Source organism: Xiphophorus couchianus, chromosome 9, assembly GCF_001444195.1.
Source record: "Xiphophorus couchianus chromosome 9, X_couchianus-1.0, whole genome shotgun sequence".
Classification (NCBI taxonomy): domain Eukaryota; kingdom Metazoa; phylum Chordata; class Actinopteri; order Cyprinodontiformes; family Poeciliidae; genus Xiphophorus; species Xiphophorus couchianus.
This window is the reverse complement of record NC_040236.1, coordinates 645,418-661,745: the sequence shown is the minus strand read 5'-3', so window position 1 is coordinate 661,745 and position 16,328 is coordinate 645,418. Positions and strand designations below refer to the sequence as shown.

The window sequence follows — 16,328 nt, the reverse complement described above, 5'->3', positions numbered from 1 at the left end:
TTCTGGACCCTCTCCTGAATCCTACTGAGCATCTTTGGAAGGAGTTGAAACATGTTGTCTGGAAAAGACCTCAAACCTGAGACAACTGAAGCAGTTTGCTCATGAGAAGTGGGCCAGAATACCTGCTGAAAGGTGCAGAAGTCTCATTGACAGTTGTAGAAATCGTTTGATTGCAGTGATTTCCTTGAAAGGTTGTGCAACAAAATACTAAGTTAAGTGTACCATCATTGTTGTCCAGGCCTGTTCCATGAGTTTATTTTTGAACATAATTGTTGAAGCATGTTTGAAAAGCAGTGTCTGCCTTTCATTTATTTTCATATAATTATTTTTTATTATTCCCTTTGTCAGATTCAAGTTATTTCTGTGACCATTGTGGGTTTTTCTTTTATTAACCAAGGGATACCAACAATTTTGTCCGTGTTTGTCTGTGTCAGATATATACTTTTGAGAGATGAACTAAGAATTTTGAGAAAGAGGCTTTGCAGTATCAGCCATGCCTTTAAATGATTAATGTTCAGCAATTTTCTGCTAGTTACAGAATGCTGCAGGTGGGGACACACACCTCTAAATAAAAGAATCTTTCATTATTGTTGCTTTATCAAACTATCAAGACACCCTCAGTCTTGATAATTTGGAAAATAAAAATTTTTTCTATCCTTTTTTGATCTCTCAACTTTAGGTATTCATTTTAAGATTATAATGTGTGACATTTTATAGTCACTTACAGCTAAAGAAAACAAGATTTGAAATTACACCTTTATATCAGACCAGTATAAAAATATATTTGTATACAGAAATGTAACCTTAATGAAAAGTATGTTTAATATCTGCTTAAATGTTGTTGTTTTTAAAATGTACTTTTAAACTGCCAAATGAGCATCATCCAAAGGCATATTTTTAATTTATTGAATATGATTGTGTGTCCATAACAACCACCATCTCTCATGGATAAGATTTTGTCGAAGGTTGATCTCTAACCTTGCATTTTTAGGATATAAAACACAACTTATTTCTTTTCAGTATTAGGCTGGAGGAAACCTTATATTATTGCTGTCAGAAAGATGAAACCATGCTATGTGTGTCCTGAAAGTACACTGCAACAGATGGAAGTTTTATTTTGTCTTCTTTACATTTTTGGAAAAATAACATTGAAGTGTTAAGATTGAAGAATAATCACAGAGTAGGAAGCGCTAAGACGTTTATTGTTGTCATTGATTTCAAAAGTATGAACACATTTTCTCCACAACTAATACTAATGTCCCACAGTATCCATAAGACCAGCACCACAACAATACTTACGTATATAATATATCGTAAATAGCATTTTTTCCAGTGTTCAATCGATGCACATTATGTACATTTTAGAAAAAGTGATTCAACTCAGTCGCACATTCCTTGGATCATGAGTCCGATATGCCTATTTTGAATTTCTAATGACTGTCTTATACACTATATTATCATTAGTTATTAGAAAGATGCAATATATTTATGCAACACATATTGTATAAATATTGTTTTTAACACAAATAATATTTTGTGCCAACCTTTATATCTTTTGCAGCTGTTGCACTTGAGTTTACCCTTCGTGGGATAAAAAGCATGTTTTTATTCTAGTGTCACTGGAAATGGAAAATATATTACCTAACTTCCTGCTATGACTCACACAGACACACCTGTTCTGTGGAGAGAGTGCCACACCCTGCCGATATGCTTTTGTTAGATACTCTGGTAAAACAGGTTGCCACAAATCCCACACACACACACGCACACACACACAACACAAACACATAACTGCCTGTAAACACAAAGAGTTCTGTCTTGTTCATGCCTGTTGCCACTGAAGTTTCCGCATTACTTTAACATTTCCTTGAAAAGCTATCTTAGTCTGTGGGGTATTCCCTCCATTGAGTGAGTTGGATAACTTTTCAAATTTCCGTCAGAAGTTGGAAACAACCTAAATTGTTTTTTACCACAGATTTCTGCAATAGTTTGCAGGGAAGTAGAATTTTGAAGAAAAAGTTGCTGGATGTAGCTTTTTACCTACAAAGAAGGTATAAAAAGATTTTAAGTCAAGAATAGCTCCAGAGATTAGAAGGCATTGAAAGACTGGAAAAATAAAACCTCTAAAAAATCAGAATAAATAAGGGACTGTCTCCACGTCATATGTGTAATGTCAGCAGGGCCTAATGTTTGCATTAGACACTGCTAATGCCACCATCCCCCTGCAAGATGCCACCCAGTGCGGTTGCCCATGTTGCTCATATCAGAAACCACCATTGGCTCCCGGTCAACATAAACCAATCAATGTCAGGAAGAAGGTCAATAAATCTCAGGTACTCGCTGCTAAATGTGCTAATAGCAGAGAAACTTACTGTTACAGTAAAGCTGTTTATTGGTAGCCATGCTAACTAGCGAGCTTTCATGACAGACTGTGTAAGCTGCAGGAAGCAGAATGTTAGAGGAGTGTGAGAGGGGGGATGAGCAGCACCATTAGTACTAGTGATTGACAGCACTATGACCCTCCTCCTAGCTCTGATTGGTTGTTTCTAGTTATGTTGGGTTCTGCAGGGGAGTGGTTTCTCTACATTTACAGGGTGGCAGGCTGACGGGACCCAGCTGGTGCTCATCAAGACCAATCAGCGAAGGCCTTAAATAGGAGCGGCTTCCCTGAGGCAGACGCCAGATGATTTTGCTTCTATAGTGGTATACTCTGGCTCTCTGTGCTGCTGTTACTGTGTTTAACTTGTTCTGATTCCTCTCTCATCTATTCCCTCCTCAGAGAACCAGCCCTGATCACCCCCTGGTGCTCAGTCTACCTAATTACCTGGTCCTCGCTGCTCTGCTAAAACTAGCTCCTGGATACCTCCACGACCATCAGCCAGCTGCTGCCTGTCCACCCTCAGTCTCATACTGAAACTCCTCCCCCTGGAAATCCCACACTGCACCGACTGCTGGAAAACCCATGTACCCACCTCTGCTCATCCTAACCCTCAGACAGTAAGCCATCACCAGGTTACACCATCATTCCCTTCATTTGCTTCCCTGTTTAACCGCTCACCTTTCCTCAGTTCCTCCTCTGGTCCGGTTCCTCCCTGCTGCTGTAGATCAACGACTCTCTATTCTCTCCCCATTTGCACTCATTATTCAATAAATCTGTGAAACTGCGCTTGGTGTCCCGTAGTTGTTGCTTGCCTTCGAGTCCTGGTAACCTCTCACCATGACAGAATCATCTGGCCAATCGGACTCTGCAGCACAACTACGGACTGTTTGGGCAGGCATGATACCACAATTAATATCGTGTTGCATCAACAGAACTCCATGCTTCAGTATTTACATCAAATGACTAATCAACTCCAGACTTTACAGCAAGGGCGTAGGTTTGGTCTAAGTTTTGGTGGGACCTTACAACTTACTCACCAACTCACCAGCATTTAAAATGAATGCTACCACTGCGTAGTGTATTGAAATATTAAACTAATCAATGTAGATTTTCGTTTATTTATTTTGTTTTTGTTAAAAAATACATATGTTTTTTTATTTATTTATAGCCTATGGCAAAAATTGGTCGGGACTATTTTATATCCCTTGAATATTGGTCGTGACATGTCACGACCGTCCATACCCAAACCTACGCCCATGCTTTACAGGACAGGCTTCCTCCAGCTAACCCCGCTCCCGTTCCAGCCCCCGCTCCGGCCTCAATTTCAGCTGCTCCTGCAGCACACACTGTCCCGTTACGTCATCACGCCCGCTCCTGAACATTACTCAGGTGAGCTAGAGAAAAGCAAGGGTTTCCTGCTTCAATGTGCGTTAGCGTTTCGCCGCTCCCTGCGCTCATTTCCCGATGACGGCAGCAAAATTTATTTTCTTGTTGGGTTACTAAGAGATCGAGCGCTTAGATGGGCCGAGACTGTAGCTGATGAAGAGAACCTCGTATATTATTCCATCCATCCATCCATCCATCCATTTTCTGTTCACCCTTGTCCCTAATGGGGTCGGGAGGGTTGCTGGTGTCTATCTCCAGCTACGTTCCGGGCGGGAGGCGGGGTCACCCTGGACAGGTCGCCAGTCTGTCGCAGGGCTATATTATTCCTATGAGGAATTTTTCGATCTCTTCAAACAAACATTTTGTCCCAAGCTGGGTGAAGAAGCTGTCTCAAAAAGAATCTGGAATTTAAGACAAGGGAATAGATCAGTGGCTGATTTTGCCATTGATTTTCGCACCCTTGGAACAGAATCAGGTTGGAATAAAATGGCTCTTAAAGGAGCTTTCCAACATGCCCTGAACGACAAACTAAAAGATGAGCTGGCATGCCGGGGGGAGTAACGTAGTTACAATGGTACCATTGGTACTAAAACTCAAAACAGTTTCAACTAAACTGTTTTTAGTTGAAAATAATGCATGTACAGGGTTTTCCCCAGTGTATTATAAGCATGGTGGCTGCCATGCTTTACTAGCCACCCAGGCCCCGTCAGGCCAAGCATTGCTTGTTTTTGATTTTTTTTTTTTAAATTAAGGAAAAAAAAGTTTTTCTATTTATTTATTTATTCCGGATTGAAAGCGTCTCTGTTGCTCTGAGCGTTTCACTAGTGGAGCTAATTTATTCCTAAAATAAGTTTATAATAAATAAGTTTATAGTTTATGTATTTAAAACCAGGAGAGCGAACCAATCACTCAGCTGGCGCCTCGTGCGCTGTTGTTGCTCGATTTCTTAACTTTACCTCAGCGCGGAGAGCGCGCGCCTCCTTTCACTCAAGCTGGACACAGGCTGACCTGTATGGATACAAACAGCACATCAACCCCCTGTGAGGAATTCTATTTCTTTGGCGAACTCCACATCAACGTAAGAGTCTAAACCAGCCGCGTTAGCTCTGGTTGTTCAGCTCAGTGTGAACAGCAGGAATAACTTGTAGTCAGGCTTTGTAGTCAGAGTGACTGGTCTTTGTGAACAAAGAATTACGTACTGCGTTTACATCTCAACACTCTGCCCAGCCTGTGGCTCTGTCTTCCCTGTAAAGTTGATGTATGTGTTCCCGGTTGTTGACTTAGTGGTTTACAAACCAGCACTAATCTCATCATGCAGGTTCATGCTGGTTAGGAGCTTTCGTGTTCGCCTCATAGTCACGCATCACACTGGTTTTATATTATTTTATTATTATTTTACTGATACACAAACTATATGAAATGCTTTGTCCATTTAGTCAGCCAGAGTTAATGTACGTGGCCACGCGGAGATCTGAGAAACTCGTCTCACAAACTGGACCAACCAAAACAGTTTCTGTGACTCTTATTAAAAACTCAACAGACAAGAAAATGGAAGAGCTACTAAAGCTACATGAGCAGCATCGAATTAAATCTCCCGATTGTTGCGCATCTTTGTGCGCAGTGCAGCGGATTTAACACATCATGCAGGGCCGGTCCAAGGCTGTATGAGGCCTCGAGCAGAAGGCTCAAAACCTCATGCTGCTACAATAATCAGCATCTCTAACAGCTTCTGTGTTAGATTTAGTGAAATCTGGGAGGGGGGGAGTAGTTTAAATGCCCAACCTAAAAAGCAATCAGTTATAATTGTAGTTTATTAATTTGTGTTTGTGAACAAACAGAGCTCAAACTCAAAGATTAAACTTTGAGTTACCATAGCTACAGATTGTAGCTATGGTAACAAAACATCTAACTATAAATATTGTTCTTTGAACTTTAACAAAGTAAACTTACCAGCTCCTTTAAATCTTACATTTAAATGTTAAACCATTTAAAATCTTTTAAGTTATGTATGCTGAAACCATTAAATCAAATTTAGCAGCATTGATCATCTCAATAAACAAATGTTACAGTTATGCATCTGTGGTTTGTGTTAAAATATTAGCATTTATGGGCCCCTGAAGCCCTGGGGGGCCTGATGGAGCGGAGCCACTGACTTAATTTGGATTAAACAGAAGTGCAAATATTTAATATTCATTTAAATTGTATTTTTTGATTTGCTGTTTTTAAGATTAGATAGCGTTTCACTGGAGATGTTTTCTTGTAACATATAATTACCAAGTAATATTTTTACTTTTCCTGTCTACTTAACATCTTTTAATACAAAAACCTGGTGGACCACCGGTGGACCACCTCGGTGGCTTGACCAACAGGCTTAGCAAGTTTTCTGGGGGAAACCCGGTAATCTAAATAAACTGTGCTGAATTTCTAATACTAAATCTTTCCTATTATTTCATTCTCCCTGAATACTTTCTATAACTGCTTTGGAATCCATGCACACCACCACCTGGTCAAACCTCCTCTACCCACTGTAAGCTTAGTATAACTGCCACCATTTCTGCTGTAAAAACAGATAGTTGATCTGATAATCTTTTGGAAATGTAGATTTTAAACTCTGGTATATATATTCCTATTCCTACACACCCTTTTAAATTCTTAGGACAATTTGAACATATTTTAAGGTAATTATAATATAAGTTTCTTAAATATACATCAGTCCTTTCCCCTATTTCATTTAAATTCCAATCATTTTTTATTTTTAGAAGTCTCATATCTACATTTACCTCAGGAAATAGCCATGGAGGAATAACACTAATAGGATTAAACTGAGCTATTTTCTTATCCTCTAATCCATACATTTTAATCAATTTGCTTACAAACCATCCAAATCCATTACTCTGGAACTTTGAATATTCCCAACAGTTTTGTAAAATTGTTGAAGTTACATTTTCTTCCTTACTACTTTTAATTTTCATCCAATATACTAGAGTTAATTTTATTCTTCTCATTTCCAGTGGAGTTTCTCCAGTCTCTATTAAAAGAGCATTAATAGGTGTCGTTTTCACTGCTCCTGTACATATATACGTAAAGCCACTGTAATTTATCTTTTGTAGGGATGTTTTAGCTGCTGCTCCATATATAAAACTGCCATAATCTATTATTGATCTCATGAGAGCCCTATATATGTTTAATAATGACTGTCTATCACCCCAGTTATTTCCAGCCACAGCCTTTAGTAGATTTATAACTTTCTTACATTTAGTTTCTAAATTATCTATATGTGTTTTCCATGTAGAAGAATTATCCAACCATAGTCCTAGATATTTAAATTCTGTTGCCCTTTCCAATGACTGTTATTGTTCCTATATTAATATTTCTCTTATTTGTAACAATCATAAAACAAGACTTGCTTGCTGATAATTTAAAGCCCCATTCATAAGACCATTTTTCTACTTTACTAATTGCTTTCTTAATATTTCCTACCACATGTTTTATTTTCTGCGACAGACTGGCGACCTGTCCAGGGCGTACCCCGCCTCTCGCCCGGAACGTAGCTGGAGATAGACACCAGCACCCCTCCCGACCCCATTAGGGACAAGGGTGAACAGAAAATGGATGGATGGATGTTTTATTTTTTTTCCCCTCATCCATATGGCCCCTTCACCTGCATATAGTGCATGTTTATCAATATCAGAAAAATATCATTAATCATAATATTAAATAAATTGGACTAATTGCACTACCTTGAGGTATTCCATTTTCCACATTAAATTCTTTTGAATAATCATTCAGAATCTTCACTCTTATTTTTCTATCCAGCAAAAAATTTGCTATCCAATTATACATCTTCCCACCTATTCCCATCTGATTAATTTTTATAAGTAATCCTTCTCTCCATAATGAATCATACGCTTTTTCTATGTCAAAATACTACAATCATTATTTCCTTCATTTTTAAAGCTTTCTCTATGTCAATACTGACTCTAGTTAGAGCATCCATTGTTGATCTCCCTGTTCTAAAGCCACACTGATATCCATTAATTAATTTCTTATGCTCAAGAACAAATCCAAATCTACTGACCATTATTTTCTTCATCCATTTACTTAAATGAGAAGTTAAAGCTATTGGTCTATAATTATTTGGACTGATAGGATCTTTCCCTGATTTATTAAACCGTAGTATTGTTGCCCTTTTACAGCTATTTGGTATTAAACCTTCTTTCCATATTTTATTAAACAATTTTAATATTAATGTTACTTCCGGAATCTGTCGAACATAGCATAATTGATCCTCCCCTGGAGCTGAATATCCTGTAATTTCCAATACTATTTTAAGTTCTTTCATGGTTATATTCATGCTTAATGTTGACATACATTTTTTATAGTTTTCCAATATATTTTTATGATTTCCAAGTTTTTGAATCATCTGCCATCTATGAATGTCTGTAAGATGTTCACCACTATGAACTGCAGCAAATGTCTCACCTAATAAATCTGCCTTATCTTTATTTAAAACTAATATCTCCTGACCTCTAACTAAGGACGGTATTTTAACATCATTCCTTTACCCAGTCATTTTCCTAAACATTAACCAAACATTCTGTAATTTTATTTCTGAACCTATTGAGGAACAATATTCTCTCCATGTTTTCTTTTTTGCATCCTTAATAGTTTTACAAGTCATTGCTCTTTTCCTTTTTATATTCAATAAGGTTTTCGATTTTTACATTTTTCTGTAATATTTTAAATGTCTTGTTACGATCTTTAACTGTTCTACTGCATTCATCATTCCACCAAGGAACTACTTTTTTCTTACCTTTTACTTTTATTTTTGGTATGCTGGAATTTGCAGCATTTAAAATATATTCTGTTATCTGACTTGTACATTCTTCAATATTGCCTTTTAATCAATCAATCAAATTTTATTTGTATAGCACATTTCAGCAGCAAAGCATTTCAAAGTGCTTTACATCATTACAAACACAGAAACACAATGTAACATAGAATCAACAATCAAAACACGACATTAAGTCAAGTTCCATCAATAAATTTGTAATTGATTACGTTTCAAATACAATTCTAAACAGGTGGGTTTTTAATTGAGATTTAAAAGAAGTCAGTGTTTCAGCTGTTTTACAGTTTTCTGGAAGTTTGTTCCAAATTTGTGGTGCATAGATGCTGAAAGCTGCTTCTCCTCGTTTGGTTCTGGTTCTGGGGATGCAGAGCAGAACCAGAACCTGAACCTGAGAGGTCTGGAAGGTTGATACAACAACAGCAGATCTTTAATGTATTGTGGTGCTAAGCCGTTCAGTGATTTGTAAACTAACAACAGTATTTTAAAGTCTATTCTTTGAGCTACAGGGAGCCAGTGTAGGGACTTTAAAACTGGTGTTATGTGCTCTATCTTCCTGGTTTTAGTGAGAACGCCAGCAGCAGCGTTCTGGATCAGCTGCAGCCGTTTGATTGATTTGTTGGACAGACCTGTGAAGACGCTGTTGCAATAATCAATACGACTGAAGATGAACGCATGGATGAGTTTCTCTAGATCTTGCTGAGACATTAGTCCTTTAATCCTGGAAATGTTCTTCAGGTGATAGAAGGCCAACTTTGTAACTGTCTTTATGTGGCTCTGGAGATTCAGGTCAGAGTCCATCACTACTCCCAGGTTTCGGGCCTGATCGCTGGTTTTTAGTTGTAATAACTGAAGCTGTGCATTGACTCTAGATCGTTCCTCTTTAGGTCCAAAAATAATAACTTCAGTTTTGTTTCTGTTCAGCTGGAGAAAGTTTTGGCACATCCACACATTTATCTGTTCTAAACATCTGTTCAGTGATTGGATGGGCTCAGAGTCACCTGGTGACATCGTAATGTAGAGCTGTGTGTCATCTGCATAGTTATGGTAGCTAATATTATTTCCTGTTATAACCTGAGCTAGTGGGAGCATATAAATATTGAATAAAAGGGGTCCTAGGATTGAACCTTGGGGTACCCCACATGTGACCTTTGACCTCTTTGATGAGAAGTTTATAATTGAAACAAAGAAATCCCTGTTCTTTATGTAGGATTCAAACCAGTTTAGCACTGGACCGGAGAGTCCGACCCAACTCTCCAGTCGATTCAGTAATATGTCATGGTCAACAGTGTCAAAAGCTGCACTGAGGTCCAACAGAACCAGCACTGTGGTTCTCCCACAGTCCGCATTTATATGGATGTCATTGAACACTTTCACGAGGGCGGTCTCTGTGCTGTGGTGAGCACGAAAACCAGACTGGAAGGAGTCAAAGCGGTTGGTTATTGTTAGGAAGCTATTTAAATGTTTACACAGCTTTTTCAATAACTTTGCTGATGAATGGGAGGTTGGAGATCGGCCTGTAGTTCTAAAGTAGTGATTTGTCCAGATTGTTCTTTTTTATCAGTGGTTTGATTACTGCTGTTTTCAAAGCCTGGGGGAAAACGCCAGATGAGAGCAATGAGTTTACTATTTGGACCAGATCAGTAGCAATAACAGGCAGGACTTTCTTAAAGAAATGTGTGGGTAAAACATCCAGACAGCAGGAAACATCCAGACAGCTTAGTTGACTTATAATTTCCTGTAGGGTTTTATAATTAAGTAGTTGGAATTGGGTCATTTTTCCTGTATTTGTTTTGTTTGGGCACAGCATTGGTACTGACTTTATAGTGGATGTACAGATTAATCCTCTGATTTTTTGAATTTTCTCTGAAAAGAAGCTGGAAATGTTAACATATGACTGGTTTATTTTAAATTTTTGCAATTTAGCTCTGTAAAAGCACCATCTTGTTAATATAAAATCTTCTTGCCTGTTTATTAATTATTGTACTCACTGGAAAGTGATCACTCCCTAATGTAGACTCCCAGTTAACATCCCATTCACATGAACTAACAAGATAATCAGACATTTATGTAATATCAAGACATGAAACTGTACCTTTATGTACATTTACTCGTGTACCTTTTCCACTATTAAGACAAACTAATGACCTTTCATCCATCATTTCTTCAACTATGTTACCATTATGATCTGTCTTCCTGGTACTAAAAACAGACTACCCTTATAAAACAAAATCAATAAAGTATTCATCATCATCATCATATTCATCGTGAAAAGTGAATAAATATGAAAAAATTGGACATTTTCGTGGTTAAAAAAAAAGGTGGTACCATTATCTTATAATTGTATATATGTATATGTATATCATATATTTCCACATGTGGAAATGTGTGATTCACATCTGAATCACATGTGTATCATATGTGAATCATGTGATTTTACCACGAAACGTTCCAAAATCACATTTATACATGTGCTTTCACATGTGATTCACATCTTTCACACATCATTCACATGTAAAACGTTTGTTTGTGGTTTTCATGTGGTCACATGTGAAAGTCACATGTGATTTTCATGGGATTTTTTTGTAAGGGTATTGTGGGCATTAAAATCACCACACCATAATTTTCTTCTGTGTGGTTTCCCTGCTATTTCCTTAAACATTTCACTATTGAGATTTTTACATGGATTATGATAATTTATAATTTTAATATTTCCGTATTTTCTTAAATTAAATATTTCTATATTAAAACATTCTAATTCTTTATTCATTGGGGTTTTCTTATAAGCCAGTCCATCATTTTGATTATCTTCTGTTGTGATTCACTGACCGCATGTATTAGCACTCTTATGTTATTCATGATCCTAGCTGTTTTAATTCTCCCTATTTCTTCCTCTATTGCTTTGGTCAGCTTTATCGGGTGAGTAGATCCCCCATCTTGTTTGAATTCCACCGTGATTTTGAATTCCACTTCTATGGAAAAATCTTCCTGTTCTCATGAACTCGCCCGTTCGTTTGTTTTTGTCCTCTTGCTAATTTCTGCTCTTGCCTCACTTTCTTCTGACCAACTTCTTACCCTTTCTTGTCTCTTCCTCAGTGCTCTTTCCATTCTTGATGATCTTGATATCATCCATTCCATCTCATTTCCACTATTTCCTCTTGATGTAGAAGCCATGTCAGTGTACAGTTTATGGATCCGCCAAAATCAAATCCTCCCGCCTTTGTTTGTTTGTTTGCCACGTTCACTGGCTTCTCCTCCCGCCTTTCACTCCTGCCAACCATCCATGCAACCAACCCTGAAAAACATCTTTCCTGATCAAGTCCAATCAGTTTAATTAAACACACCTGGACTCCAATGAAGGAGCAGAATCTTGAGGAGGATCGGGAGAAATGGACAATGGACAGTTTTTCTTTTTTCTGTCAAGATTGGATGCTGAGTGTACATTCATGAGTAATAATATGAACTTGTGATTTTAGCAAATGGCTACAATGAAACAAAGAGTGAAAAATCTAAAGGGGTCTGAATATTTTCCGTATCCACTGTATATCACACCAGAAACTCTTAGTTGCCATGTTTATTTTTTTCAAACTTGCCGAATATCACATTCTTCAATGTTAGATCATTTGACCTTCTAAAACACTTTTATTTGTAGAGTCCTCAGTGAGACCTGGCTGCTTGAAACTGCTATCCAACATCATGACATATGTCTTATTTTTATAGCCACAGTTTGTCAGCCCTAAAAGATTTTATATTCTGATTTGCTTGTATCAATATCTGACTGCAGTTAAACTGATATTTATCTTACAAAATGTATATAAAAATGTTCATCATACCAAATGCCACCCATGTGTGAGTACCTGCTTTACACCTTGAAAGGCGACAGTGACTCAGGAAGCAGGAGTTTGTCCTTTAACTGGTTGCCTGTTCAACTCCCTGCTCTGTCCAGACATTGGGGCAGTGGACCTGGTGGTGCTGATTGAATGGCCTCACATTGTGACCCACAGCTGTGGCTATAATGTTGCATACCACCATTTGAATATGTGAATGGGTTTGACTGACTGAATGTAGAGTAAAGCACTCTGGAGTCATCTGGACAAGATAAAGCACTATACAAGTACAGGCAACTTGAAATGTTAGAAATACGTTTTTTGAATAGCAAACGCTACTAAGAAAACTTAGTAAAACTTAGACCTGGCAAAAACCTGTAGAGCATTACAACAGCATCATTACAACAGCATCATTACAACAGCATCATATCTAGCACCTTGTAACAACAAGGTAACAGGAATTGCATCTGTACTTGTTCTCTATTTTTAATTGAGCACAGGAACAGCATTAGAAAGAGTTGTTCTGTTTTTGTTCTAACCTTTTTTATTAGTGTAGGAAGTAGTCCTTTTACTTTATTTGTTTTGTGGCTATTTCTATAAGTGTATCTTTCATGTTCAAAGGAGAACTGTAGTCTTTTAAGCACAGTGAATTTGAGAACAATCTGAAGAAGAATCTTCAATTGATTTTTTATTATTAGAACAAATCAGATAGATTGTATTTAACTGAAACTTCATTGCAGCTGGAACTGTGAAAGGGGTCTGTCACTTCAGCACTTGGTGCTTTTTCAGTGATTCTAAAATAAAAACTTAATGAAGGAAGCAAATGGATGTTCAAGTAGTTTTTACAATGAAAGGTATCCTTACAATTCAACAAAGTAGACATTTCCCTAAAATAGATCTGACTGCTCTGTTTTAGTCAAATCTCAGTAATGGTTATCTATGTTTGTGTTAAATATTTATTACCTCAGTGTGATCAGGTAAAAGAAAATGACATTTTCAGTAACTATGACCACAAAAATGGTATTTCTTATCATTAGCTCTGATTGAGCAGACCTAATGAAGTGGAAGCCGAGTCGACATGTTCAGTGAAACTATTTTCTAATGAAAAGCATTTGTCTGGAAAGTGAGTCATAGTTGGGAACAAGTGTTTACAAAACAATGTGTGTGGCAGTGGTTTGGATTTTTCTGTAACACTGGTTGAACGCCATCTCTTCTCAGGGTGTGACACTGCACAGGATTAACATTGTCAGCCGGTCTTGTCAAAGCTCAGGAGTACACTACTTGTTGTGTTAACTGTGCCAACACAACTGATGACCACCTCCACACATTCTGGCTCTGTCCACCAACACAAAACTTCTGGAAAGTGTCAAGATAACCCGAGATCATCCCATTATTCCCATGCTGGAGATTTTAGTTTAATAGTAACAATACATGAAGTTACCTTTAAAATTAATCACACAAAGTAACATCTTGTGTGATCCTTCAATGTGTGCAGCAAGATGTTGGAGACATTCTATCACAGTGTTGTTGCCGGTGCCATCTTCTTTGCTGCTGTGTGTTGGGGAAGCAGCATCAGAGCCAGCGACTCTAATAGACTGGACAAAATCATCAGGAAAGCTGGCTCTGTACTGGGACTAAGGCTGGAGTCCCTGGAAACTGTGGTGGAGAGGAGGACACTGAAGAAGGTTTTGTCTATTATGGACAATAAACAGCAGCCTCTCCACCACATAGTGGACAGACAGCGGAGCACCTTCTCACATAGGCTGCTCCAGCTCCGCTGTCGTAGGGACAGATACAGGAAATCCTTCCTGCCACATGCCATCTCACTGTACAATAAAAGCTAAATCATTGTTCTGCACAAATCAGTCCAATTTCGCACAACTGCACTGTGGCACACTGCTGTACATATATTTACATATACATACTGTATCTGCATTTTTTGAATCTTTGCAAGAACTGCTCTAAGTTGCTTTTTATATTAACAGCATTTTATATTTTATTTTTATTTTTTATTTCATCTACAACTACTACTCAGTGGTAGTTGTTATTGTGTCTTCTCTCTATGCTGTAACTGCGAAGTAATTTCCCTGCTGGGATGAATAAAGTACTTCTATTCTATTTTATTCTATTCTATAATGTCTCTAAGATAATGATGGACATGAGATCATCTATCCAAGCAGACAGCCAATGAACATCCATAAGGTGGAAGCCCCTATAAAAGGTGAGTGCAAAAGAGGAACCTTTGGTTGGATCCTCCAGGCAGCCTCGAGCCAAGATTGAGATGGACAAAGAACTCTGCAGCTGAAGAGCCTAAGACTGTCCTGTGCATGGGGTACGGCTTCAAATCGCGCTTCTCTCATCATCTGAGCTCAGATCCCAAAGATAAAGACAAAGAAAAGGAACTGGTGCCTTTCTTCCATGCGGTCAGCTCGCCTACATCTCGGGCATGCAGCAACTACAAAAGAAACAATCATCAAACTGTCTGCTTACTTAGTAATCTAGAAGAATTATCCTGGTGGGACGTCCCAGCTCACCTCTCCAGGGGGGCATCCTATCTTGATGCCTGAGCTACTTCAACTAGCTCTTCTTGATGCAGAGAAGCAGGGCCTCTACTCTGAGTCCATCCTGGATGATTGAGCTGCTCACCTTATCTTTAAGGGAGAGCCAAGACACTATGCGGAGGAAACTCATTTTGGCTGCTTGTATCTGCTATGTCGTTCTTTCGGTCATGACCCAGAGCTGGTGACCATAGATGAGGGTAGGAATGTAAGCTCCTGTATGGTCAGATTGACTGCTACATTAAGAACTTCACAATTTGACTCAGCTCTCTCTCCAGACACAGCAAGAATCCTTCTATTGATTTCCCTCTCCGTTTTTCCCCCTTTCCCTCATTCTTTGGTCTCATCAGTAAGTGATGCCACTTTGAATGTCAGTATAGAACCTGATATGGGCTTAAACTGATTTGAATCAGCTGAGATTTCTGAGTTGTCAAAAAAAATCCTTCTTCAAAACCTTCAACACGCATGTTGGACCTGTCCCAGCTAAATTATTTAAAGAAGTGATTCTTTTGTTTACTGCCTCCATTGTTGATATGATTAACCTATCTGTAGTACATGGACATATACCATAACCTTTTAACCTTATATGTTTCTCTCAATCAAGATGACTTAATAATTACAGACTTGTATCTAATCTTCCTTTCCTATCTAAAATTCTTGAGAAAATAGTTCCTAATCAAGTATGTGAGAATTTAAATATTAATGACCTGTTTGAAGAGTTTCAGTCAGCTTTCAGAGCTCAGCATAGCACTGAAACACTTCTGGAAGTTACAAATGATATTCTGTTGGCCTCAGCAAATGGACTTGTGTCTGTTCTGGTTTTGTAGATCTCAGTGCTGCTTTTGACATAGTTGATTACAATATTCTCTTAGAACAGCTTGAACATGTAGGGACCAAGGGAACAGCACTAGGCTGGTTTAAATCCTATCTGTCCAGTTTGTTCATGTAAATGACATATCTCCTTCACACTCCAGAGTTACTCATGGAGTACCACAGGACAAATTCCTTTTACTGCATATACAGACAGCATGGGATAAACTTTCACTGTTATGCTGATGACACTCATATTACAGGTTACAGGCATGTCTTCAGGACATTAAAATATGGACACTAAACTTTCTCCATTTAAATTCTGACAAGACAGAAGTTGTTTTTGGACCAGAGCCTCTGAAAAGGAATCTTAATCACTTGAATAAGATCACTGTAATCACTGTGTTATTTTTAGCTAGGACATGTCATTTAACTCACATATTTAGCAAGTTTCTAGGATTTGCTTTTGTTCATCTCCAAAATATTGCCAAACTTTAAAATATCCTGCATCACTCCTG

At 38.0% G+C, this 16,328-nt stretch overlaps 2 long non-coding RNA genes across 2 annotated transcripts; one reads left to right on the top strand and one right to left on the bottom strand.

The window, feature by feature from the left end:
- Nucleotides 1-2,561: 2,561 nt before the first annotated feature.
- On the top strand, nt 2,562-3,164 carry LOC114151400 (uncharacterized). The gene is made up of 2 exons (XR_003596933.1): nt 2,562-2,703; nt 2,780-3,164. It is a non-coding gene; the product is annotated as an uncharacterized LOC114151400 (long non-coding RNA).
- A 3,147-nt stretch (nt 3,165-6,311) lies between these two features.
- LOC114151284 (uncharacterized) lies at nt 6,312-13,034 on the bottom strand. The gene is made up of 3 exons (XR_003596911.1): nt 12,671-13,034; nt 8,225-8,230; nt 6,312-6,323 (listed from the first exon to the last, which is right to left on the bottom strand). It is a non-coding gene; the product is annotated as an uncharacterized LOC114151284 (long non-coding RNA).
- Between the last annotated feature and the right edge of the window lie 3,294 nt (nt 13,035-16,328).